General features: G+C 38.7%; 1 long non-coding RNA gene and 1 pseudogene across 2 annotated transcripts in view; one reads left to right on the top strand and one right to left on the bottom strand.

Annotated features, from left to right (window-relative positions):
• Positions 1–4,087: 4,087 nt before the first annotated feature.
• Positions 4,088–24,382, top strand: A530046M15Rik (RIKEN cDNA A530046M15 gene). Its single transcript, NR_046131.1, has 5 exons — positions 4,088–4,294; positions 12,625–12,672; positions 20,539–20,622; positions 21,061–21,182; positions 23,306–24,382. It is a non-coding gene; the product is annotated as an RIKEN cDNA A530046M15 gene (long non-coding RNA).
• Positions 10,397–24,749, bottom strand: part of B230303A05Rik (RIKEN cDNA B230303A05 gene) — a 209,872-nt pseudogene continuing 195,519 nt past the window's right edge. The window contains exon 4 of the transcript NR_155430.1: positions 10,397–12,833. The product of NR_155430.1 is annotated as an RIKEN cDNA B230303A05 gene (transcript). The remainder of the gene's footprint in view (positions 12,834–24,749) is intronic.

Raw genomic sequence — 24,749 nt, forward strand, 5'->3', positions numbered from 1 at the left:
GAACCTTTAAGTGTCTCTCACACGACACACGCTACCTTGACTTTTAGAGCCCTTTGGGAATGAATGAGTCGACTCACCCCCAACAAAGATGCTCTCTACTCCTCCAAATCCAAGATAAGGAAAGTAGCTAACACATAAGAATATTAAAAACTTGAGTTAATATCAATAAGGAAAGAGCACATAAATAATTTAAAAACTGAACACTAAAAATATTAAGGTTCATGGAAAACAGTTGTAATTCCAGAATCCTCTGTCCTAAAGAACTGCTTAGTGTGAGAGAGCAGTATGACGTTTAATCTTTGCTCAGAAAGCCCTTCTCTTTCACACTAAATGTGTTCTTTCCTTATTAATACCAATGTAGCTTTTATTGGAGGTTTTCAGCTACTAAAAACCAGTAAGCCAATGTACTTTAGACTAAGTAAATATTTGTGTTACCAGGTTCTGGCCAGCAATGATAAACGGTTGAAATGATTATAGCAGGAAATTGAAGCCAGAATTAATGAATTTAGGGGACTAAAAGTGTATTCATCTGACTCGGTAGTGAGCTTGTGTGAGCCCCAGCGTTCTCATCTGGAGAGTGGGGAGAATGAGAGTTTTCTCTGAGTTGTGATAATTAATGGGCATATTGGATGGGTGTTTTGTCCCAGCCTCGAGAGAAAGAGAGAAGCAGCCTCCAGAATCATCTCTTGGATGTGCAGACTCTATGGGACAGTGAGCTGTTTCTTGTGTCGGGGTACAACAGCATCCCTGACCTTCTCTGGCTCTCCTATCACAGTTTTCCAAAACCTGATGATTCAGTCCCTGAAGTGACATGGACCACTTCCTTAACTTTCTACAGAATTTAATATTCTTAGCACACAGTTATAAAATGGGCCAGAGGTAGCCTCCTCTGCAGTGAGTGTTGTCAGACAGTTTCTGGTTACAGGTTTCACTCCTTTCCACCTCCCCTGTTTCCTGCAGCCTGAAATGTATCACCGAAGTGTGCCTTTCATTCCTCTCAGTGGCCCTGACTGTGACTCATGAGAACAGCATGCATGTTCCTCTCCCAAGCCTCAGTCATGCTTTGCCTAATCTGATGGATAAAGTAAACATTTTAACTTTCTGGACAAGTAGAAGCACATTATAAAACTAATTTAATTTAGAAGGAAGACATTTTCCTGGACTACCTTCTTGAAAGATCCTGGAGAAAAAGAGAAAGAGGGGAAGGGCAGAGTGCTCCAATGTAGCTTGTGCAGTTTTTGCCAGATGCTATGGAAGACCCTAATATTTACTTACTTTACAATGGGACCAGAAATATTTAAAGGTCAAGTCATTACTTTCTTTTTGATATTTGGTCAAATTTTAGAAACAATATTGTTCAATGACTGCTTCTCTATTAGCATCCAGCCTACCAAGAAGGGATGCTCTGTTAATTGACATTATTGACCGACACCGAGACTAAACGTTGTAGAAAGGCCCCACACCATCTTTTCCTTCTGCCAACAAAGACAAGGTCATATCTGTCCACTTCTGCAGTTATCAGGATAATCTTAGCAATTATCAACACACACTGATTAATGTCCTGGTAACACTGAAAGTGCAGGATTGCTGGGAAATATCTGGAAGCTTATACTGTAGCAAAAGAGAATTATGTGAGAAGGCTAGAGAATGATTCTGGAAAAGACTGGAGGGTACATAGAGAAGAAAGAGCTTTGGGATTCAGTACTGGGGTATCTCCACTAAATATTTCTTAGTGATTTAGAAATACATTTCATGGGCAAGAGTGCTTGCTATCCAAATATGAGACCAACATTTGGATACCTGCCTCATATAGAAGCCACATGATAATGATAGCATTTATACCTGTAAATACAGTGTTACAAAGAGTGGAGACAAAAAGATTGCTGGGGCTTTCTGGTAGCCAGCATAGCCAAGACAAACAAACAAGCCAAAAATAGCAGTGAAATTCGGCTTCAGCAAGAGTCCATTTTTCAAGGCGCTAGGTGGGGAGACATACCATCCTTCTTTTGTCTCTGCACAAATATACTACACATGCATATGCCACACACTTTCATACACCACATTGAAACATACACGAGACATATGCATATACTATTTACAAGCATATACCACACATATACATACATCACACAAATGCATATACCTCATAAAATATGTATACACCTCAAGTATACATCATATGCATGCATGTACCGCATACACCACACACATGTGAACATCACACACATGTATATATTTACAAACATGCAAAAACCACACATATGTATTCACCATACATGTATCTAAATCATGCAGATGAATATACTGCATACATGACTACATATAGGTATATACTACACACGTATACATCTATACACCACATATGTATACACTACGACACAATACTTCTCTCTTGCTTTCAATCTCTCTTTCAATCTCTCATTATTCCCTAGTTCATGAGTATGTGCATGCTGACACACACACAATTTCTTAGAGCTCAAACCCATAATATACTTAATGATAAAAAAATCTCAAATTAATATTTGAGAAATAAAGAAAGCTTCATTCTTCTAGGAAATAAATGTTAGCAAGCCAGAGCTCAAGTCACATGAAAAATATTATGGTAAATACATGTTACTATGATTTTTCAAACATAATTGGAGCACCAAACACCACTTATCATCTCTCAGAGTCAATGACCTAGCGATTCATTTTGAGAATCACAGACCTATTCTCATGTCTACACACCACAAAGATTAAACCACAACTACTGTGAACTAAGTGTCTTATTCAGAGACAGAGACAGACAGGCAGAGAGAGGCAGACAGATGACAGAGAGAGACATAGAGAGAAACAGAGATAGATGACAGAGAGAGACAGAGACAAAGACAGAGAAAGACAGATGACAGAGACAGAGGCAGGGAGAGAATTTTAGAGACTACTTCTGACACACACATATATATATATATATAAAAGTCCACCCAGTGTGTGAAGTATTTCTCACTGCTTTATAATTAAACCGCATATGTGTAATTATTGCATGTAATAGGATGCAATGATGTGTATCTAATTGTAATTTATTTTCCCCATGCATCACACTCACACATATACTTGAAGAAAATAGTTGATAGCAAAACATTTAAAGAAGACTTTAGTTAAGAATCAAAGCTCCTTTCCTGCATTTATCTGAAAACTAAGATAATTGTTCAAAGAAACTTGTTTGTTTTTTCAACCTATGAAATATATATGTGATATATATGTATATACATATATTTCACTTACATAACTTAGCATTATGTAAGTCATGAAATGCTATATTTAGCCACAATTAAGCCTAATGTGTGAGGGATCATGTGAAGGGCTGTGTTCATCAATGAATTCTAAAGACAGTTCTGTAAGTTACCTGAGATCATCACCAATCATATATTTCCTTATTCATTTATTTACATTGAGATACGATCTCAAATGGCCCGGGCTGGCATTGAACTTACGATGTACTTCAGGATTAGTTTGAACTTATGATCCTTCAGGTTCCTCTTCTCAAGTCCTAGGATTGCACACACATCACCAAGTTATGCTTTATGTGGGGCTGTGGATCACAAGATCAGTGTCTGTGTGTGGTACTGAGTCATGCTACCAACAGAGCTGTGTCTCTAGCCTCTATCACTACATTCAAAGTTGAGAAACTTGAAGCTCAGAGAGATATGAAAACTGACCCAAGTCATCAAGCTCATGGAGCTGATGAGCTCCGAACACAGCCCTGGATGAATTAGAAGCTTATAATCGTAACCACCATGTTTTCATAATATTTAGGAAGCTGTGTGGATCTAGAAGATCCCACATTGACATCTCAGAGTGTTCCAAGTCTGCATGCCTTATTAGGAAGAGCAAGTGACTCAGTGGCTAAGGAATTCATACTCAGGCGGTGACAACACATTGAGCAAGACTCCAGCCTGATATTTATTCGACAGCCTTCTTTAAATCATGAAGCCTTGAGAAAAAGGCAAGACTTTGTATGGTCAGCTTTGAGAAAGATCACAAACACCTGAGTCACACAGTAAGGTCAGGTCTGACTGTACTTGCTCAGTCATCACTGGCCAGTTGAGTCAGATCTGAGAAGACAGCAGAGGATGTCGGACCCACAGACGCACATACTGGCATGGTATTCTTTACCCTCTCTTGTCTTGGTGACTCCCTATGGAATGCTGTGGGAAGAACTCAGTTCCCCAAGTTCCACTGACCTCAGCGGCAAAGATGTTTGAATTGATTCTAGTTAAAAACCATAATTGAGGATGGCACAGATCCTGTAGTAATGGTAATTGTAAATTTCATTTGCTTTCCTTCAGGTTTTTCTAAGGGAAATTGTCTTGGAATATTGGAGGATCATCTTGCTTTCCATGTTTATCATTTATTAGCTTTGAATAGAATTTATCAATCACTTCTGTATTATAGGTAATAATATGTAGTTTTCCTTTGTAAAGAAAACCAGTGTGAAAGTAATAAAAGGTTCTGTTTGAACAGTACTCATTCAATTAAAAGTTATAGGCATGCATTTTTGCTCTTTCTGTTCTTCAGAAGAGACTGAAGGGAAGTAGGAATGTTAGTATGGGCTTTTTGTATTCATTCATTCATTCATTAGAAACTGAGTGCCTAATTTATGTCAGGATGATCCAGTATCCTGAAAAAAATGGGCAGGTAAGCTCTTTGCCTATCTAAAGCTTCTATTTTACCCGAGTGACTGGTAATGAAACAATAAACAGATAAATGATTAAATCATGAAATGATAAAGTATCTCAATTCAGACAAAACATTTTGACCATTTTAGATGGGGTACTAAAAAAAAAAAAAAAAAAGAAAATCTTCGTATAGGGACATGTGGACTTGAGACCTGATTGACAGGAGCTATGACTACAAGGACTGTGTGGAAATAATTCGTAGTTAAGCAAACAGATCCAACTGCAGCTCATATAGTTAGTTCATGATAGACTTAGACTTTATTCATTTTTTAAAATTAACTTACTTTGTATCCCAACCTCAGTTTTCTCTCCCTCCTCTCCTCCTAGCCTTCCCCTGCTACCTCCCATCTTGCCCAATCCACTCCTCTCTCTGTTTCTTCATTTTAAACATCAACCTTGGACCCAGAAGTCCAAAGCCAATGCTCTCTCTGTCCATCATCTACGTCAAAGGTATACGTGGATAACTCACTGCACTGCCTTTGGAACAGAATAGATAAGTTTCATAATATAGATGGCCACTTTGATAATTTAATGCTCATGTAAATGTTTCTGTGTGTGTGTGTGCAAGTGTGTATGTGGTGTGTATTCTTATTCATGGATGCTTGTATGTGTATGCTTGGATCATGGATGCTTAATGCTTGTATGCATGGATGCTTGTATGGGCACATTTGTGAGGAGGCCTGACGATGCTATCATGAGACGTCTCAATCACTCTCTACCTTTTGGATTGAATCTGTGGTCTTCTTATGGACCAGAAGCTCATCATGTAGGTGAGTATAGCTGGCCAGCTTGCTCTGGGAATTCCCTGTCTTGGGTTTCCATCCTCACTGGGAAGGAAGGTGGGGCCACACCAACTGGTACCAATTGGTTTTACATGGGCGCTGGGTTTGATGCTTTTGCTGAAAGTGCTTTAGAAAAGGGGAAACTGTAGCTTGAAATTTTGAATAATATGTGTGGAATAGAAATATGCACAGATGATTTCTAGTTAAACATAATTTCTAGTTAAACATTTCTAGTTTCTTTCTGGTCAAAAGAAAACCATTCAAAAACACACCTAAAAATTCTACCCTACCTTCCATTTCTGTTCCTTCCTATCTCTTGTTCCATTGAGTAAAGGGGGGAGCCTTAGAACATCTCTTGCTGTTCTTAATCCCCATGACTCAAAATTTCTACTTATTTCTCTGCTGGTAGCATGCTTACTAGTAGCATTTTAAACGACAGGTAAGGTAATTTTAAGTACTTAAATGTTTCATTGTACAAATATTAGTATTACTCTGGAAGCCCTATAGGTTGAATAATGTCATTACTACAGCAATGAATGATCAAGAAATCTTTTTTTTTTGTCACAAGAATTTTATTACTTAAAAATTAATATATATATATGTATAGGCACATTCCACTCAAGACTAGGGGTAGGCTCTAAGATTACAAATGCAATCTTATTTTTTTTTGTTATTTTACTTAATTTTCATTTTATTATTTAACTTAATCCTTACTAGGATATCTAAAATATTGGATAGGCACAGGTAGCAGGGTTATCTTTATTCATTTTGCTTTTAAGTCAGTGGCTTAGAAATGCAACTTTTGATGAATGCATGTTTGTGTGTGTTTAATTCTTTGTGTAGTCCAGGCTAGCCTTAAACTATGATCCTCCTGCCTCAGGCTCCTGAGTGCTGGGATTACAGGTAAGTGCTATTATACCCAACTCCTCAATGATTTTTTTTTGAATAATTGTTGCTGTTAGGCTTGATAAACAGAGTTTATCACATTTAGGTACTTTTTGTTTGAGTTTGTATTAGATGTGAATGTTGATTTTTTTTCTTTACTTAAGAAAATTGTAATGTTGAGAGATTACTGGTGTAAACCAGTCTTGACTTCCTCCAGGAAACCCAGCATCTCCTGTCATATCACTTAAAATTTTCTTTTTTTTTAAATTTATTTTTTATTAGATATTTTCCTCGTTTATATTTTCAATGCTATCCCAAAAGTCCCCCATACCCACCCCCCCAATCCCCTACCCACCCACTCCCCCTTTTTGGCCCTGGGGTTCCCCTGTATTGGGGCATATAAAGTTTGCAAGTCCAATGGGCCTCTCTTTGCAGTGATGGCCGACTAGGCCATCTTTTGATACATATGCAGCTAGAGACAAGAGCTCCGGGGTACTGGTTAGTTCATATTGTTGTTCCACCTATAGGATTGCAGTTCCCTTTAGCTCCTTGGGTAATTTCTCTAGCTCCTCCATTGGGGGCCATGTGATCCATCCAATAGCTGACTGTGATCATCATCCACTTCTGTGTTTGCTAGGCCCCGGCATAGACTCACAAGAGACAGCTATATCTGGGTCCTTTCAGCAAAATGTTGCTAGTGTATGCAATGGTGTCAGCATTTGGAAGCTGATTATGGGATGGATCCCTGCATATGGCAATCACTAGATGGTCCATCCTTTCGTCACAGCTCCAAATTTTGTCTCTGTAACTCCTTCCATGGGTGATTTGTTCCCATTTCTAAGAAGGGGCAAAGTGTCCACACTTTGGTCTTCGTTCTTCTTGAATTTCATGCGTTTAGCAAATTGTATTTTATATCTTGGGTATCCTAAGTTTCTGGGCTAATTATCATTGTCTCTGTTTAGAGATTGTTCCTCTGGTGATTCTGTTACCCTCTATCAGCAGACCTGGGAGACTAGCTCTCTCCTCTGAGTTTCAGTGGTCAGAGCAGTCTCTGCCGGCAAGGTCTCCTCTTTCAGGGAAGGTGCACAGTTATCTGGTGTTTGAACCTCCTCCTGGCCGAAGATAAAGGCCCAAAACAGGATCTTTCCCAGAAGCTGTGTTGCTTTGGCCTGTCACAGAAGCTGTTGTTTCAGTATTCCACACTGTCACCTGTGCAGACTGCCCTCTGCGGAGTCCCGGAACCAAGCTGGCTCCCGAGGAGCCTGAGGCAGAAGCCTCTTGGGCCAGGCAGACACCTGTGCTCTGACCAGGAAGGTGGCCGGTTGTCTGGAGCTGAAAATGGCGCCACCTCCCTTTCTTTCTTTCTTTCTTTTTTTTTTTTTTTTTTATTACGTATTTTCCTCAATTACATTTCCAATGCTATCCCAAAAGTCCCCCACACCCCCCCCCCCCCACACTCCCCTACCCACCTGTACTGGCTAGTTTTGTGTCAACTTGACACAGCTGGAGTTATCACAGAGAAAGGAGCTTCAATTGAGGAAATGCCTCCATGAGATCCAACTGTAAGGCATTTTCTCAATTAGTGATCAAGGGGAAAGGCCCCTTGTGGGTGGTGCCATCTCTGGGCTGGTAGTCTTGGGTTCTTTAAGAGAGCAGGCTGAGCAAGCCAGGGCAGGCAAGCCAATAAAGAACATCCCTCCATGGCCTCTGCATCAGCTCCTGCTTCCTGACCTGCTTGAGTTCCAGTCCTGACTTCTTTGGTGATGAAGAGCAGCATGGAAGTGTAAGCCAAATAAACCCTTTCCTCCCCAACTTGCTTCTTGGTCATGATGTTTGTGCAGGAATAGAAACTCTGACTAAGACACCACCCATTCCCATTTTTTGGCCCTGGCGTTCCCCTGTACTGGGGCATATAAAATTTGCCTGACCAATGGGCCTCTCTTTCCAGTGATGGCCGACTAGGCCATCTTTTGATACATATGCAGCTAGAGTCAAGAGCTCTGGGGTACTGGTTAGTTCATAATGTTCCACCGATAGGGTTGCAGATCTCTTTAGCTCCTTGGATACTTTCTCTAGCTCCTCCATTGGGGGCCCTATGATCCATCCAATAGTTGACTGTGAGCATCCACTTCTGTGTTTGCTAGGCCCCGGCCTAGTCTCACAAGAGACAGCTATATCATGGTCCTTGCAACAAAGGCTTGCTAGTATATGCATTGGTGTCATCGTTTGGAGGCTAATTATGGGATGGATCCCTGGATATGGCAGTCTCTAGATGGTCCATCCTTTTGTCTCAGCTCCAAACTTTTTCTCTGTAACTCCTTCCATGGGTGATTGTTTCCAATTCTAAGAAGGAGAAAGTGTCCACACTTTGGTCTTCGTTCTTCTTCAGTTTCATGTGTTTTGCATATTGTACCTTATATCTCGCTATACTAAGTTTCTGGGCTAATATCCACTTATCAGTGAGTACATATTGTGTGAGTTCCTTTGTCATTGGGTTACCTCACTCAGGATGATGCCCTCCAGGTCCATCTATTTGCCTAGGAATTTCATAAATTCATTCTTTTTAATAGCTGAGTAGTACTCCATTGTGTAAATGTACCACATTTTCTGTATCCTTTCCTCTGTTGAGGGGCATCTGGGTTCTTTCCCACTTCTGGCTATTATAAATAAGGCTGCTATGAATATAGTGGAGCATGTGTCCTTCTTACCGGTTGGGACATCTTCTGGATATATGCCCAGGAGAGTTATTGCAGGATCCTCTGGTAGTACTATGTCTAATTTTCTGAGGAACCACCAGACTGATTTCCAGAGTGGTTGTACAAGCTTGCAATCCCACCAACAATGGAGGAGTGTTCCTCTTTCTCCACATCCTTGCCAGCATCTGCTGTCACCTGAATTTTTGATCTTAGCCATTCTGACTGGTATGAGATGTTTGAGAATTGTTGAAAGAATTCCTTCTAGAATTGGTTAGATGAAAACCCATGAAATTATGAAATTTACACATAAATGGACAGAGGTAGACAGAATGATTCTGAGTGATACAGCCCAGACCCAGAAAGACAAGTGTCACACATTTTACCTCATTTGTGGATGCTGGCTTTGAATCTTTAGATATGTGCATTTCATTTGGAATACCCATAGAGGTAATTAGTAAAGAGACATGGGGTGGCATTCAAGGGAGAAGAGAGAGAATAAAGAGGAATAACAAGACAGGAAGGAATAGTTGAGGTGGGAAACATATATGAATATGTGTATTCACATATATGAATTGCTTCAAAGTAATATTTTTACTAATAATTTGAGAATTAAATGCAGTGTGTTTGCATTATATTTATCCTGAGATCCTTCCTATTCCCAACCTCTCCACCCTTGCCTCCTAACTCACAGAACTTAGAAGATGATGAGCCATCTTTTTCTTCTTCCTTGCTTCTTTGATTTCTTCCTCCTTTTTTCCTGTCATCCTCTTCCTCATCTTTGCTGTCTCCCCCTCCTGCTCTCTCCTCCTGCCTCCACTCCCTTTTTCCCCTTCAATTTGTTTTTATTGTCTAACTATTTTTCGGATTGGGACCCATCCTGGAGAATGATCAACCTACAAAGGATGACATCATTAAAAAAAAATCTGAATCTCCCTCTTGAAACAGATTCCAAATGCCAATAACTTCTCAGCTAGTGATGGGATTTCATGCCCATCTTCCTGCCTCTGAGCTGGGATTTTTTTTTTTTTTGCCTTGAGTTTTTGCAATGTCTCTGCATACTGTCATAATTATTATGAAGTCATTTGTGCAACTTCTTTGTTTTATAGATAACACTATTATCTTAAGTAATCCTCCACCTCTGGATCTTACCATTTTTCTTCCCCTTTTTCTGCAAAGTTCTTTGAGCCTTGGAGGAGTGTGACATATACATTAAATTTAGAGCTGAGTACTCCATCATTTCTTATATTCTAAACATTGACCATTTGAAAGCTTTATGTTGTTATCAATTGCAGAACAAAGCTTCTCTTACAAGGGTTAAAAATGCATTTTTTAATGGTTATAGCAACAAGTCATTAGGAGTCTTTTCATACTATGATTAGCAGATAAATAGAAGTAGGTTTTTCCTTGGTGTCTATGATCTTTCTAGCCACATGTTCTTGACCCCACTAACAGTACCAGAAATGGATTCCATCTTATGGAGCATGCCTTGAATCCAACAAGAAAGTAGTTCATTACACATATACACACATATATGTATATATACACATATACACACATAGTTCCATAACACATATACACACATCAATATTTCCCAACTGAGCATATTTTGTCAGACTAGTCTTTATTGTAACTTGCAGGGTTTATAGCTGGGTGAGACTTATATTGAATTTTCTCTTTGGGTAGCTTGGATATCACTATCTACCTTTTTGTAAGCTAGCTAGGAGGAGACAAGGTTTTAAGCAAGTGCTAGCTTGATTTTCATGTTTTATGACTTAAATGTGGTGTCTTCAGCAGTGGGGTCTTACTGTCAATTTCTGGAGGGTAGTTAGGAGTGTTTGCAGTGGCATTTGATGCTTGAAGGTCTATGGAATCTCACTAACAATTCACAAAGAAGTGTTGGTTATCGTATTTGTTAGCAATCTGTGTCTAATCTCTCCTTTATAGGGTACCTCCACCAAAACTATATGTGCACATACATGTTTTAGCAAGCTTCTCCAGTAACACATTTTAATGTCATTTATAATTGATCTTTAGTGTTACTTATCCCTTCCCATTGTCCTCCCATCTCCCACCAATTATTCCTCCCTGTTCACTATTTGCCTCTAACTCTGTAACCCTTTATTTCACTGTATTCTATTTCCTCTCCCTTAAATGCCAGCCTGATAACTCCTTACTAATTTCCTGACCTCCATGGTATTCCAAAGGAAACACACACATATCTAAAGATTCAAAGCTAACATCCACACATGAGAGAAAATATGTAACATTTTATTTTCTTGGCTTCTGTCCCTTTACCTACAATTTCATTTTCTTAACAGTTGACTATTTTCTCGTTGTTTAAATGCACCCCAATTTTCATTACCCATTCATCAGTTGATGGTCACCTTGACCTTTTCTTTCCCATGGCTATTTAAGGAGAGCAGTAATGAACATTGATGAACAAGTGTCCCTGTAGTAAGATATAGAGTGCTTTGAGTATTTATTTTCACATTTTACAAAATAAGTAAAAACTGCACTTTTTGGTATCACTTCTCCCTCCAAAAATATTCTCTCTGATAGGAAGGGAAGTTTCCTTGTCATGCATCTCGTAAACACTCAGGCTCAGCACCAAGATCTCCTGGTGAAACAGAACAGGAATACAAAATGATAAAGAGCGCTTCTGCTCTTATGTCTGGCTGGGTCATGCCAGGCCGTGTGGGCACCATCATAGGGCAGGCGGGAGGTCTCATCATTGGAGTCCCGAGCATCATGGGCATGTGGCCTCCCATGGGCGGTCTCATCCCAGGAGCTGGTCCCACAGGCATCATCCCAGGAGGAGGGGGGTGGGCAGCATTGGCATCACCGGAGGGCCTTCCATGAGGGATGTAGGCATCATGACAGGCCGAGAAGGACCCGGGAGACTGGGGTTTGGGGCAGGGGGAGGTGGGATCATGGCCCCTGCAGGCAGAGGAGCAGAGAACGGAGCTGGAGGGATCTTTGTTGAAATGCAGGCGTTGTTTTGTCATTGAGGTTCTGGGCCTGCTCTTCATCCACTTCTGGTAACAGTCTTTCACATTCTCTTTGTGTTTCCGGCCACTGCAGTGTGTCTTCCCCACAGAGGAGAATCGTGGGTAAGATACATATCACGGTAGTCACAATAAAACTTAAGCATGTTGCTCCACAAGCCGTTGACTACCCAGGTTCCCGCCGCCAGGAAATCTATTTTAAACTTTGTAAGGAAACTCTACACTGCTTTCCATAGTTTGCACCTGTTTGCACTTCCACCAGCAACAAGTATTCTCCTTTTTCCATATCCATATCAGCATATGCTGTTATTTGTTGTTTTGGTACTTAACTGTTCTTACTAGTTTATGGAATTTCAAAGCAGTTTTAATTTGCATTTCTCTACTAGATAAAGAGGTCAAACATTTAGTAAATTATTTTTTCATTCATTTGCATTTTCATTCATATCTTTTGAGAACTGTTAAGTTTCATGCTTTATATTTTAACTGGGATTTTTTTCCTTCATACTTAGTTGTTTATGAGATTCTTTTTTGTATATTCTAGATATGAATTTTCTGTCAAGATATGACTCTTCTGTCAGGTGTATAGTTGGTAAGCATCTCTCCCATTCGACATGCTTCCTCTGTACTCAAATGATGATGTCCTTTGCTGAACTACATAACCTGTTTAAGTGTCATGATGTCCCATTTGTTTACTGTTGATCTTTAATGTTGGTGCTGCTGGGCTTCTTCTCAGAGAGTCTCTTCCTCGGCCTGTAAATTCAAAAGCATTTCTTAGTTTCTCCTCTATTAGACTCAGAGCATCAGATATTTTGTCAAAGTCCATGATCTATTTAGAGCTGAGTTCTGTGCAGGGTGAAAGATAAGAATTGATTTCACCCTTTTACATGGAGCTATCCGGTTGGGCAGCACCCATTTATTGAAGATGCTATCTTTTCTCCCTTGTGTATTTTTGCCTTTTTTTTTTTTTCTTCTTTCAAATCACTTGCCCATAGGTGTGTAAACTTATGTCTAGGTACTCAGGTGCATTCCATTAATAAATTGTACTGTCTTTATGCTGTTTTAAATATTATAGTTCTGTAGCATAACTTATAATCAGAGATGGTGATGTCTCTATTTTTCTTTTATCTTTCATGGTTATTTTGGGTACTTGGGGTGTGTGTGTGTTGTTGTTGTTGAATAAAATTGAATATAGTTTTTCATTTTTTTGAAGAATAGTGTTAGAATTTTGATGGGGATTGTGTTAAATTTGAAGACTGCTTTTGATAAGATAGCCATTTTCACAATATTGAGCACAGGAGATTTTTTCATTCTCTGGTATCTGTTTCAATTTCTTTCATCAGTGTCTTTGGTTCTATTATACAAATCTTTCATTTTCTTAGTTAGATTTATTCCAAGATACATTTTTGAATTTTTATTTCTTTCTTTAAATGTTATGAATATCTATCTGTGCACTGTATTTGTGAACTGCCTACAGAGTAAAGAAGAGGGAACTAGATGCCCTGAGACTGTCCATGTGGTTATGAGTCACCATATGGGTGCTGGGAATTGAATCTGGGTCCTCTGGAAACATCAAATGCTCTTATCCACAAGTGTTCTCTACAGCCCAGAATGTATTGAGCTCAATATGCATTTTCTGAGAATATAATGAACAGGATTTTTTTTTTTTTGGTCTGACTTATTTATTGGTACATTTGCTGTTTGTATGCAAGAAAGCTACAGATTTGGGTGTGTTAACATTGTATTCTGATACTTTGCTGAAAATACCAGTTGTGGGAGTTTTCTGGTGAACTTTTAAGGATATTTTATGCATAAAATAATTTCTTCTGAAAATGATAGTATTGTTTTTTCACATTTGCATTCCCATTATCTCCTTCACTTGTCTTATTATTCTAGATAAGACTTTAAGCACTGTATTGAACATGAAAAGAAAGAGCGGGAATTCTTGTCTTATTCTTCTTGATTTTTTTTTTTTTTTTTTTTGGAAAGCTTTGCGATTTCCATCCTCTGGGATCTTCATCAAGATCTTAGCATTTATTATAAAATCTTTGGATATAGAGGAGCCATATCTCAATGTAACAAATGCAATATACAGCAAACTTACAATCAATACTATGCTAAATGAGGATTAGTTTATAATTTTGCTTTTGGTATAAAGATAACACTGAGTTCATAAAAATTTTGGAAGCGTTCCTTCCTTTTACATTTCATGAAATAATTTGAGGAGTATTAGTATTTCTTTTTGAGGAAACTGTTCTCTATGGGGACTACATGTAAGTGACACATTACACCCTCACAGGCTCCATTTAGCATATTGTTGTTGTGGGGTGATAGTATATTGAATTTATTATTTTGTGATATGGCTTCTATATCTCTAGATTTTCTAGGACATTTATCATAAATGGGCATTGAATTTTTCCAAGGTGTTTTCTGCATCCAACAAGATAACCAGATGGTTTCTGTAATTAAGTTTATTTGTATGGGTAATTGCATTTATTGTTTTACGTATGCTTAACCATATATGTATTAGTGGGATGAACCTGATTTGACTGTGATAGATCTTTTTGATGTGTTCTTGAATTTGGATAGAAAATATTTTTATTTATTTATTTATTTATTTATTTATTTTTATTTATTAGGTATTTTCTTCATTTACATTTCCAATGCTATCCCAAAAGTCCCCCATACCCTCCTCCCCCACCCCCCTACCCACCTACTCCCACTTCTCGGCCCTGGTGTTCCCCTGTACTGAGGCATATAAAGTTTGCAAGACCAATGGGCCTCTCTTCCCAGTGATGGCTGACTAGGCCATCTTCTGATACATATGCAGCTAGAGACACGAGCTCTGGGGGGTACTGGTTAGTTCATATTGTTGTTCCACCTATAGGGTTGCAGATCCCTTTAGCTACTTGGGTACTTTCTCTAGCTCCTCCATTGGGGGCCTTGTGTTCCATCCTATAGATGACTGTGAGCATCCACTTATGTGTTTGCTAGGCCCCGGCATAGCCTCACAAGAGACAGCTATATCAGGGTCCTTTCAGCAAATATTTTTATTGAAAACTTTTGCATCTAAGTTTATTATAGCGATTGGCTGATAATTTTCCTTTTTTTCTGGGTCTTTATTTTTGGAATCTGGGTATGATATACTGCATAACAAGTTTTGGAAATGTTCCTTTCCCATTCAATGTATGAAATAATTTAAGGAGTTTTGGTGTTTTATTTTCTTTTTCATATTTAATATTGTTAATCTGAGCCAGATTAATGACTAGCAGTTTTTGTCCATCGTATTTTTTCCCCAAAGAACCCACTATGTTTTATTGGTTCTTTGTAGTATTTTTTGATTTTTTTTGAGATTTATTTACTTTTGTTTAGAAGTAAATATATGAGTTGTGTGAGTATAAGTTCCTTATATGCAGGTCCATGGAGAGTAGAAGAAGGTAATGCATCTCCTAGATCTGTAGTTAAAGATGGGGTCTGCCATATATAGCAGAGGACAGCTCTGGTCCGGCCTCAGTGGGAGAAGATGAATCTAACCCTTGAGAGACTTGAGACCCCAGGGAGTGGGGAGACCTGTGGGGGACATCCTCTTGGAGATGGAGTAGGAGAAATGGGATGAGGAACTGTGGGAGGGCAGATCAGGAGGGGGGCAATGACTGGACTGTAAAAAAATTAAAGTTTAAAAAAAAAAGATAGCTGTGTGCTGTCATGTAGGTGTAAGGAACTGAACTTGGGCCCTCTCCAACAGCAGCTATTGTTCTTAACTATTAAGTGATCTTTCTAGTCCCTCATTTCTATTATTTTATTTTCACCCCATCTTTTCTTATCTATTTTTGGGGGGCATTGTATGTTCTTGTTTCTCCAAAACTTACAGATACAATACTAAACTACTAATTTGAAACCTTTCTAGTTTGAGTGTGTGTCTCTGTGTGTGTTAGTATTGAGTGCCATAAATTTCCTACCAGAACTGCCTTTTTTGTGTCCTATAGATCTTGGTATTATGTTGATTTTATTTTTCACTTAATTCTAGGGAGTCTTGATTTTTCTTCTTTATTTATTCCTTGAAAGATCATCTTTAGTTAGTTTATTACTTAGTTTCCATGAGTTTATGTACTTCTTGTTGCTTCTATGTCAGTTGATATCCAGCTTTATGACATTGTTCTCACTACTCTCCTTATAAGTTCTGCAAAGTGCACTTCCCCAGAAAGTCTCACGATTCACAACACCTTTGGCTGTCATCTATTTTCCAACTCAAAGCCCATTTTATTTGCCATTTTAGATCCTCAGTGCATATGGTCTGACTCACTGTCACCCACCACTCATTGCAACTACTTCAGAATGATTCTCCCTCACAAGTTTGTTTCCCACAAACTCAAACATTTTATAGGATTTGTCAAGAGGTGTCTAGTCTGTGTTTTTCCAAATTTGATCCAGTTGTTATATTTTCCTTGCATGCCTTCCCACAAACTATTACAAATGTTCCTTGTGAAAGACTTACTGGCAATGCCTTTGATAAGCCATACACTACCGTATTAGTCAGGAAACCCAATTGACAGAAGGCTTACTCCAACTCAACCAAGCCGGAAATGGAGTTTGTTGGCTCACATAACAACAAAAAGGGATACAGCTTGGGACACGTGGTGGGACAGGGGTCTTGACATAACTACAGCTCTGTCCCTCCAGATCTACTTCTCTGATTGAAGACTTTATTCTTCCGATAGGCAAAGGGTTTTTTTTTTTTTTATTTTGATGTGGGAAAAATGAAGAACACATTCCTTGTTATATAATAGTCCTAGTTAGAATACCTATATGGTAGTAAAACATGATGACCAGAAGTAGCTGTGAAAGGAAAGGGTTTATTTTATCTTATAGTTCTACATCACAGACCATCACTGGTGTAAGTCAGGGGAAGAACTCAAATAGGGCAGGAACCCAGAGACAAGCAAAGCAGAGGACATAGAATAGTACTACTTACTGACTTGCTTTTCATGGCTTGCTCAGCCTGTTTTCTAAGGCACCCCCTTTTTTCATACAGCACTGTCTGTTTTCTTCACAATGTGACAACATTAAGTAAATCTTCTCTCCCTGCTTTCAGCAGTGCCTACATATTTAACTGAAATATTGGATTTAGGTAGCTAAGCCTTCTTGTTGGAGCTGCTGGAGCCTGAACTCTGCTTATACCCAAGAAATAATTAGGTAGTGCTAAACTATTATTATTACAGAGCAGCATTCTGAGCTTGAGCTTCAGCAAAACTGTGCACTGAGGAGTCCAGCACTTTAGTCCTTGTTGGTTTGCTGTTGTTGTTATAACTGTACTACTCAACTATTATGCTTTTCCTAGCATTTATTTATTTATTTTTATCAATTTCAGACTAATCATTATTAGAGTTAGAGAGCAATGTGATTCTTCTGTTTTTCCTATGTATTAAAAAGCATATTTTACAAACTCGATCATGACTGGTTGTTGATTCTTTTTTAAAGTGGAGTAAAAGAAATTATAAAAAGTTACCTAAAAGGCACTACCACCATCTTCATACCCACAGACTTAGCTTCAGACCCATAGGACCTGAACTGTCTTTGCCTGGTGACTACCCCACTCCTCTACATCTCTACCACTACCTCCACACATAAGTATAGTTCCAGACCTGAACTGGGTTTGTCTGGGAGATTCCTTCTCCTAACTCCCATCCTTCTCACTTCTGTATTCACTGCAATTGGTCTGGCTCCAGCCTGAAGCTCTGACTTTAAATGTTGAGACCTTCAGCTCTACTACCATCTGCCCCTTCATTCACCTCCATCTCCACAGCTACAGATATAGATTTAGAGCATGGATCTTATACCATCTATGCCCAGCATGACTCTAATAAAATAGTCACTGTAGGTACTGAGAGGCACACTTGAGACTCCTGGATATAAAAACTGAAGCCGAAAGAAACGGGAAACAAGCCAGTCATAAAGTAGCCTTATCCATCTTAGCTCAGGTCATGTAGTTCCTGGACTGGCACAATCAAAGAAAGGCTATATAATCTCACATTATATATACATCAAATACATAAGTCTACATGCTAAAGCCATATCAGAAGCATAAAAACAAATGAAAGGCCAAGATAGTATGTCTCCCATCAAATCAACTATAGTCCTATAGAAGTGTTCTCTAATGAGAGTTACTTAGATGAACTCCAGGACACAAAATTTAAAAGAACAATACAAACTTCATCAAGGTATTCAAGGAGTTTAAAGAATATACAAGTAAGCACGCCACTGAATTTTAAGAGGATAACAAGAAAGGCCCAAGTGACAACAAGAAAATACAATTATACAGAAAAATGAAATGATGAAGACAATTCAGGATCTGAACACTGAATTCAGGATTAGAAATAATATTCAGATAGAAATACTGAAGAAAATTCAAGCTGAAACAAGATGAGATAAAAATACCTGATAAGTTAGAAAACACAGGGGAAAGCCATATAAGTAAAGTGAATCAAATAGAGGATAAAACATTAAATCTTAAAGATGAAGTCGAGAAATTAGAGCACATAAGCAAAGACAATGGACAAAATTAAAAGCACAGAAAAGGAACAAGTAGGGCCTGTGAGATACCATGTGAAGGCCAAACCTTTGAGTTACAGGCATCAATAGGAGAGAAGAATCCCAGGTCAAAGTTATAGACCAGATCTCCTATGAGATCATCAAAGAAAACGTCCAAACTAAAGAACAACATACCCATACAGATACAAGTTACCAAATACCAGCAGTCTAGCCAATTGCATGGGGCAAATGAAGTCATAGATCTCAGAGAAGAACCTACTCTAAACCAGCATAATTCCTGAGTATGCAAATACTATCCTTGTATTTACAGAGATATGTAGTTCTTACACCTCATCAAAGAAGGTCTTTGCAGAAAACAGACAGTTTCAGAAAGCCACAAACTAGTTAAAACGCAGAAAACAATTGATTGTGGAGTGCCTAGCCCCAGTAAATATATCTATAACACAACGCTTGGAGCTAAAGGCCAGAGAAGACTGTCTAAAGCAGGGAGGAAAGAGTTTTAAGTGGAGATTGGTAGGACACACCTCTGGATGTTTTTGTGAGAATAGTTCCAGAAAGGATTAACTTTGGTGGGACACCCACCCTGCATGTGGCCAGTGCCATCTCAGAGGCTCCCAGCCTAGATAGAATAACAAGAGAAAAAGGAAGAAGCAAGCCCAGTGTGGGGCATTGTTTGTTGTGATGTTAATTGCTCCACTCCAGAGCCTCAGTCCCATTAATGGAGTATCCTCCCTGTAAAAGTGTGGGCCAAAATAGATTCTTTTCACTTAAAAAAAAAAAAAAAAAAGAGTTTTAAGAGTTTGAGGACCAGAAAAGGGGAATGAAAAGATTGTAAGAGCAAGAGGATCAGGAAGTGTGTTGTAAAATTGTGTCTTCAGAAATAACAGCGAAGCTCCACCCAGGATACCTCAACAGTAAGGCTGTCTAAACAATACCAGAAAAGAACAACACCAATATACATGCTGATGAGGAAGTCTCTAGGGCCATACCCTGAGACAAAGAACTAGACACAACTAAAGAATTCTAAGAGAGGGAGACTTAGTCTTCCCCAGGGATGAATCCTACATTGGCTCTACAGTTCCAGTGATCAGCCCTGAAAGCCTGTGCATGCATGCATGTGTGTATTCTTCAACTGAGTCCTTTAAGGATCAAATGCCAAATGTACTTTCAGTATGTGTTCTCAGATCTTTCTTCCAAGGGGACAAGAAACAAACATCACTTGCAAGACAAATTGAGTTTGAAATGTTACCAAAGTATGGATTTTTAATATAGTCATTAACAGTTGTCTTGCTATCTGTTTTCAATGATGTTTTTAGTGTCTCATAATATTTTTTAGTGATTTATAAGATCAGATCTTTTCACTTCCTTTTAAACAAGAGTTTTTATCATATTATTTAATTGTTCTTTTTCTGTAGAATGAGACAAAAAATTAAATAATATAATCAGCACATACAGAGTTATCAGTTTTAAAGATAAAATTCACAGACTTTTGGAAATCAGAGAGAGTACCTGTATGCACCAAGTATGCTGTGTTAGACTCAGGCACCCACTCCTGCTCCCAGCACCATAGTGACAGTGCTGACTATACCAGGATCTGTTCCCAGTCTTCGTACATACAAGCTTAATAGGAATTCTTAATAGTTGTGCTGGTTAAATTTTCATCAACTTGACACAAATCTGTAATCTAGAGTCACCAGAGAAAAGGGAACTTAGCTGAGGATTCTTTGAGATTGGCTCATAGACATGTACATAGGGGCATTTTCTTGATTAATGATAGATGTGATTGAGCCAGACTATTGTGTGTGGTGCCTCCCCTGGGGAAGGTGGTCTTGTGTTATATAAGAAAGCAGTTCAGCAAGCCATGAGTAGCAAGCCAGCATGTAATTTTCCTCCATTACCTCTGTCTCAGTTTCTTCCTCCAGGTTCCTGCCTTGGATTCCTTGGACTGTAAACTGTTACTCAATAAATTCTTCCATCCTCCAACTTACTTTGGGTAAGTATTGATGCATTTCTTACATCAATGGAAAGCAAACTAGGACCTTAGCTCTATCATTGAAGTCCATTATTATCAGAAAGAATTAGGTCATGTTCAGCAACAGTCAGAAGAGATACCTGCATATTAATTCATAACATCTCTGGGATTTGATTTGTCATTGACTGGGTTTTTTATGATCCTGTAGAACAGGTTACATATTTTTGTCTGTTGAAGGTCCAAATAATTTATGTTTAGGAGATGTACACAAGTTTTACAATTTATAGCTATGTCAAATGCTACAAGCATTGTATTAACCCAGCAATCCGATTATGTTATAATAATGAACTTGCATATATTAATATATGGTTGCTCAAATGTTATGTGACCCGATTAGTCAATTTACTTTAACCCACATTTTAGGGCAAATGTCTCACCTCTTGGATTCTCTATGGTTAGGCCTGTCCACTCATTCTGATACTGAGAGAGATCAGTAATAAACAGTAAGGGAAGATGTTTAATGAATGTGTTGGAAAGAAGAACAAATTAAGGGATCCAGTGACCCCAAGATCATCTTCAAGGTACTAAAATATGATTAAGATTTATATAGAGAAGAATTAGAAAGAGAGGAGAAAGTCTTCATAATTAAACACTATAGTCAAGGAATGGTCTGGTCGATCATTGTCTCAATTCTGGTTCTGAAAATTGATTCTAAAGTTGTTATTGATCTCATCCCTTGAGGGGAACGATATGGTTTTTATGAGATTATTATTTTCATTCCAGGTTACATTCTCATGATTAATGTCTCCCTTTCAAGATAAGCTTATTCTACAGGTTCAATAGTTGCTTGAGGGTAGTTCTGGTCCAACCTTACAAAGGCTTTTATAGCTCCTTTCTACTATTCCTGAAATCCAACGTCACTTGGTAAGGAAAGTTAAGGAGACAAACAGTTACAAAATGTGCTGATTAGCAGTACCTTTTTCTTGGCTCTGTTATTAAGGGCTGGGTAATATTTCTGAGGTATCTCTTGGGGTTGCATAGGAGTAAAGATTCTATCTATGCTTTGGGAGATTAAGTTCGCCTTTCCTTTTAGAGGCCAAGATCATAAAGCAGAGAGGGAACTTGATCATTTCCCAAAGGCCTCATCTCCTAAACATGCGGGTTTCACTGTATCAAGTTGAAGGACATGGGCATTCAGTCCATATAGCGGTACAGTTAGTAGTTCTTCCACCGCGTTGACTAACATGGCTATAACCACTTTTTAAACATGGGTCTTATATTTTAATCTGGGTTGGTTATTTATTTATTTATTTATTTATTTATTTACTTACTTACTGACTTATTTTAGCTTTCATAAGCAATAGGTTAACAGGCAATGGGTTCTGCCGACTCCTTCCTATTAGTTCTTATACATTTTGCTGCTTTGGATGCAGCTGGCAGGCACTTGGGTTGAACCCAGGATCCTTTCTTTTTGTCTTCCTTTTCTTGATCATTTTTCTGCACTTATTTAGGAAGACATCTCTGCTCTTAAATTACTTAGCATGCTCAATAAGCATATTACTTTTCTTGGCTTGTTTACAACAATATCAACGACATTTTGGGTAATACTGGAGCCTTGGAAAAGTTTTGGGGTGTTCCTTTTAGAACAGTACCAATTCTCTTGCTGCCTGCAGCCTCACACTTCTTGTAGATTCATATGTATGTGGCTATGTTTCCTAAAATGCCCGGAGAGTATAGCGCACGTGTCTCTTCTCTTTTTCTTTGTGTTGTCATTTTGGAGAATTACTGGAAGGTGGTGGAACCCACTGAAGATTGTGTAAACACATATTTTCATTTTTCTCAAGTAAATGCCTAGGAATCATGTTACTAGGTCATATGCTGCATGTGTACTTCCCTTTATAATAAATGGCCAAATTATTTCAAAGTGACTATTACTTTAAAATTTTCTACCAGCAATCTGTGTTTGTGTGTGTGTGTGTGTGTGTGTGTGTGTGTGTGTGTATCCTAACTTTTCACATAGCCTCTCTGGGTCTGTGGGTTGTAGTATGTTTATCTTGTATTTATAGCTAATATCCACTTACATGGGGTCCCACAAGCAATCATTAGGTGGAGCTCAGAGAGTCCTTTGGAGGAGGGTGGAGGCTGGATCTTAGGAACTAGAGGGGTCAGGGACACGACAAGGACACAGCTCACATAATCGACTCATAGGAGCTCACAGAGATCAGGAAGCCTGCAGGGGTCTGACTGAGGCCCTCTGCATATATGTTATGGCTGAGTAGCTTCGTGTTCTTCTGGGATTCCTAATGGTGGAGCTGGGGTTGCCCCTGACTATTCTTTTTCTTAGCTGTGGGACCCTTTTCTTCCTTCTGGGTTGTCTACCTAGTTCAACCTTGATATGGTGGTATGTGCCTGGTCTTGTTATAGCTTGTTATGCCATGCTTGCTTGATGAACAGGGGAAGGCTGTTGTTTTCTTAGAGGAGGCAGAGGTGGGATGTGGATCTGGCAGAGAGGGTAGGTGGGAAGGGAGCTAATTAGAGGAGGGGAGGGAGGAAAAACTGCAGTCAGAATGTAATATATGAGAGAAGAATAAAAATAATAAGGGAAAATGTTTGGGTAATGGCAAAAAAAAAAACAAAAACAAAAACAAAAACAAAAACAAAAAACAAAAAACAAAAAACCCTAACATTTGTGCATCTTTACCAGCAGTTGGCAACCTGATACTGGTGTTTGTGTGGGTCCCTCCAGAATGTTTGAAATTCCCACTCCTAATTTGGTATATGGGACCTCCTCAGACACCCGAACCACAAGTGCTTTGATCTCAGAATTTCTGGAACCCAGAACTATAAGAAATCAGTTCCTGCCATTTGTGAGGCGCCTGGGCTGCAGCTGGTGTGACAAATTCAATGGATGAAGATAGTTTTCATTATCAACTTGATGGATTGACTTTCATAGCCATTCTCAGAAGTCTGTAGTCATATCATACTGTAGTTTTAATGACTGATGATTTCTTTCTCCATTCCTTCCAATTTCCATGTTCCAAAACATCCTTTCTTTCCACACTCTCTATTTATCAATTAGATTTTCTTACATTTGAGCTCAAAGATTTTTTAAAAAAACAATGTAGAACAAAATGCCAATGCTCTTGGGACCTTCCTTTGAACTTTAACCTCCTACTGCCATGTTATTGTACCATGTTTTTCTATTTTCTGAAGTGATTTCTAATTATCTGATTCTGATTTGGTGGTTATTTATGATGCTGAACATCACTTAACAAAAGACTAAAAAAATACTAATCACTGCATTTTATACTCTCAGGGTTTGGTTGACTAGATAGATACTTCTTTGGTTTGTTGACAGTTAAGCAGTTCTTCTTTGAAGTACAGAGCCACAAGGTGGAGAGTACACAGTCAGAGCTCTGTTTAGGTCCCTTGCTCACACGTTCTCCATATGAGCTTCACATCAGGGTGACTGTAAAAGCACAGGGAGCCTCATCTTTAAAGATACTGATGCAAGAGACTTGAGGAAGAGACTGAGCAGCATTGAAGTCTCCCAGGCATCCCAGTGTGCCTCAAAAACAAACAAAACCACTCTAATTATGTAATGTCTTTCATGGGCTTCCAGTCTCAGCAGCATATTCTTATCTTATGAAGCACAAATATGAAAACACCAACAAATTGCACTGCCCGCCATTATCATTGCTTTGTTAAAATATATTTTGTCATCCTAACATAAAATTAAATAATTAAGGAATAAAATTATGAACTCAATAAATTCAGTTTTAAAAATACTGTTTCAAATGGCAACACGTTGTTTTATTTCTCACTGCCAGTTTTTCCACAGGTCATCACTAACCCCAGTAAAGCAAATTGAGAACTTTGAAATCAGGTACATGAAAGGCCACTTTTTTTTTTCTGTGAGAAGCACTGTGTGTTTGTTCTATCTTAATTCTTCCTAATGAGTCCTCCTGAATTTGAATCTTTCTTCCTTTCCCCTCTTCCTCCTCCTTCCTCCTTCCCCCTTCCTCCTCTCTTTCCCTTCTTTTCCCTTCTTTCTTCTTCCCTCCCCTTCATCCCCTTTCTTTTTCTCCATTCCTTCATTCTTTCTCTCTTCCCTTCCCTTTCTTTCTTCCCTTTCCTTACTTTCCCTC

Source organism: Mus musculus, chromosome 13 (genome assembly GCF_000001635.26).
Source record: "Mus musculus strain C57BL/6J chromosome 13, GRCm38.p6 C57BL/6J".
Taxonomy (NCBI): Eukaryota; Metazoa; Chordata; class Mammalia; order Rodentia; family Muridae; genus Mus; species Mus musculus.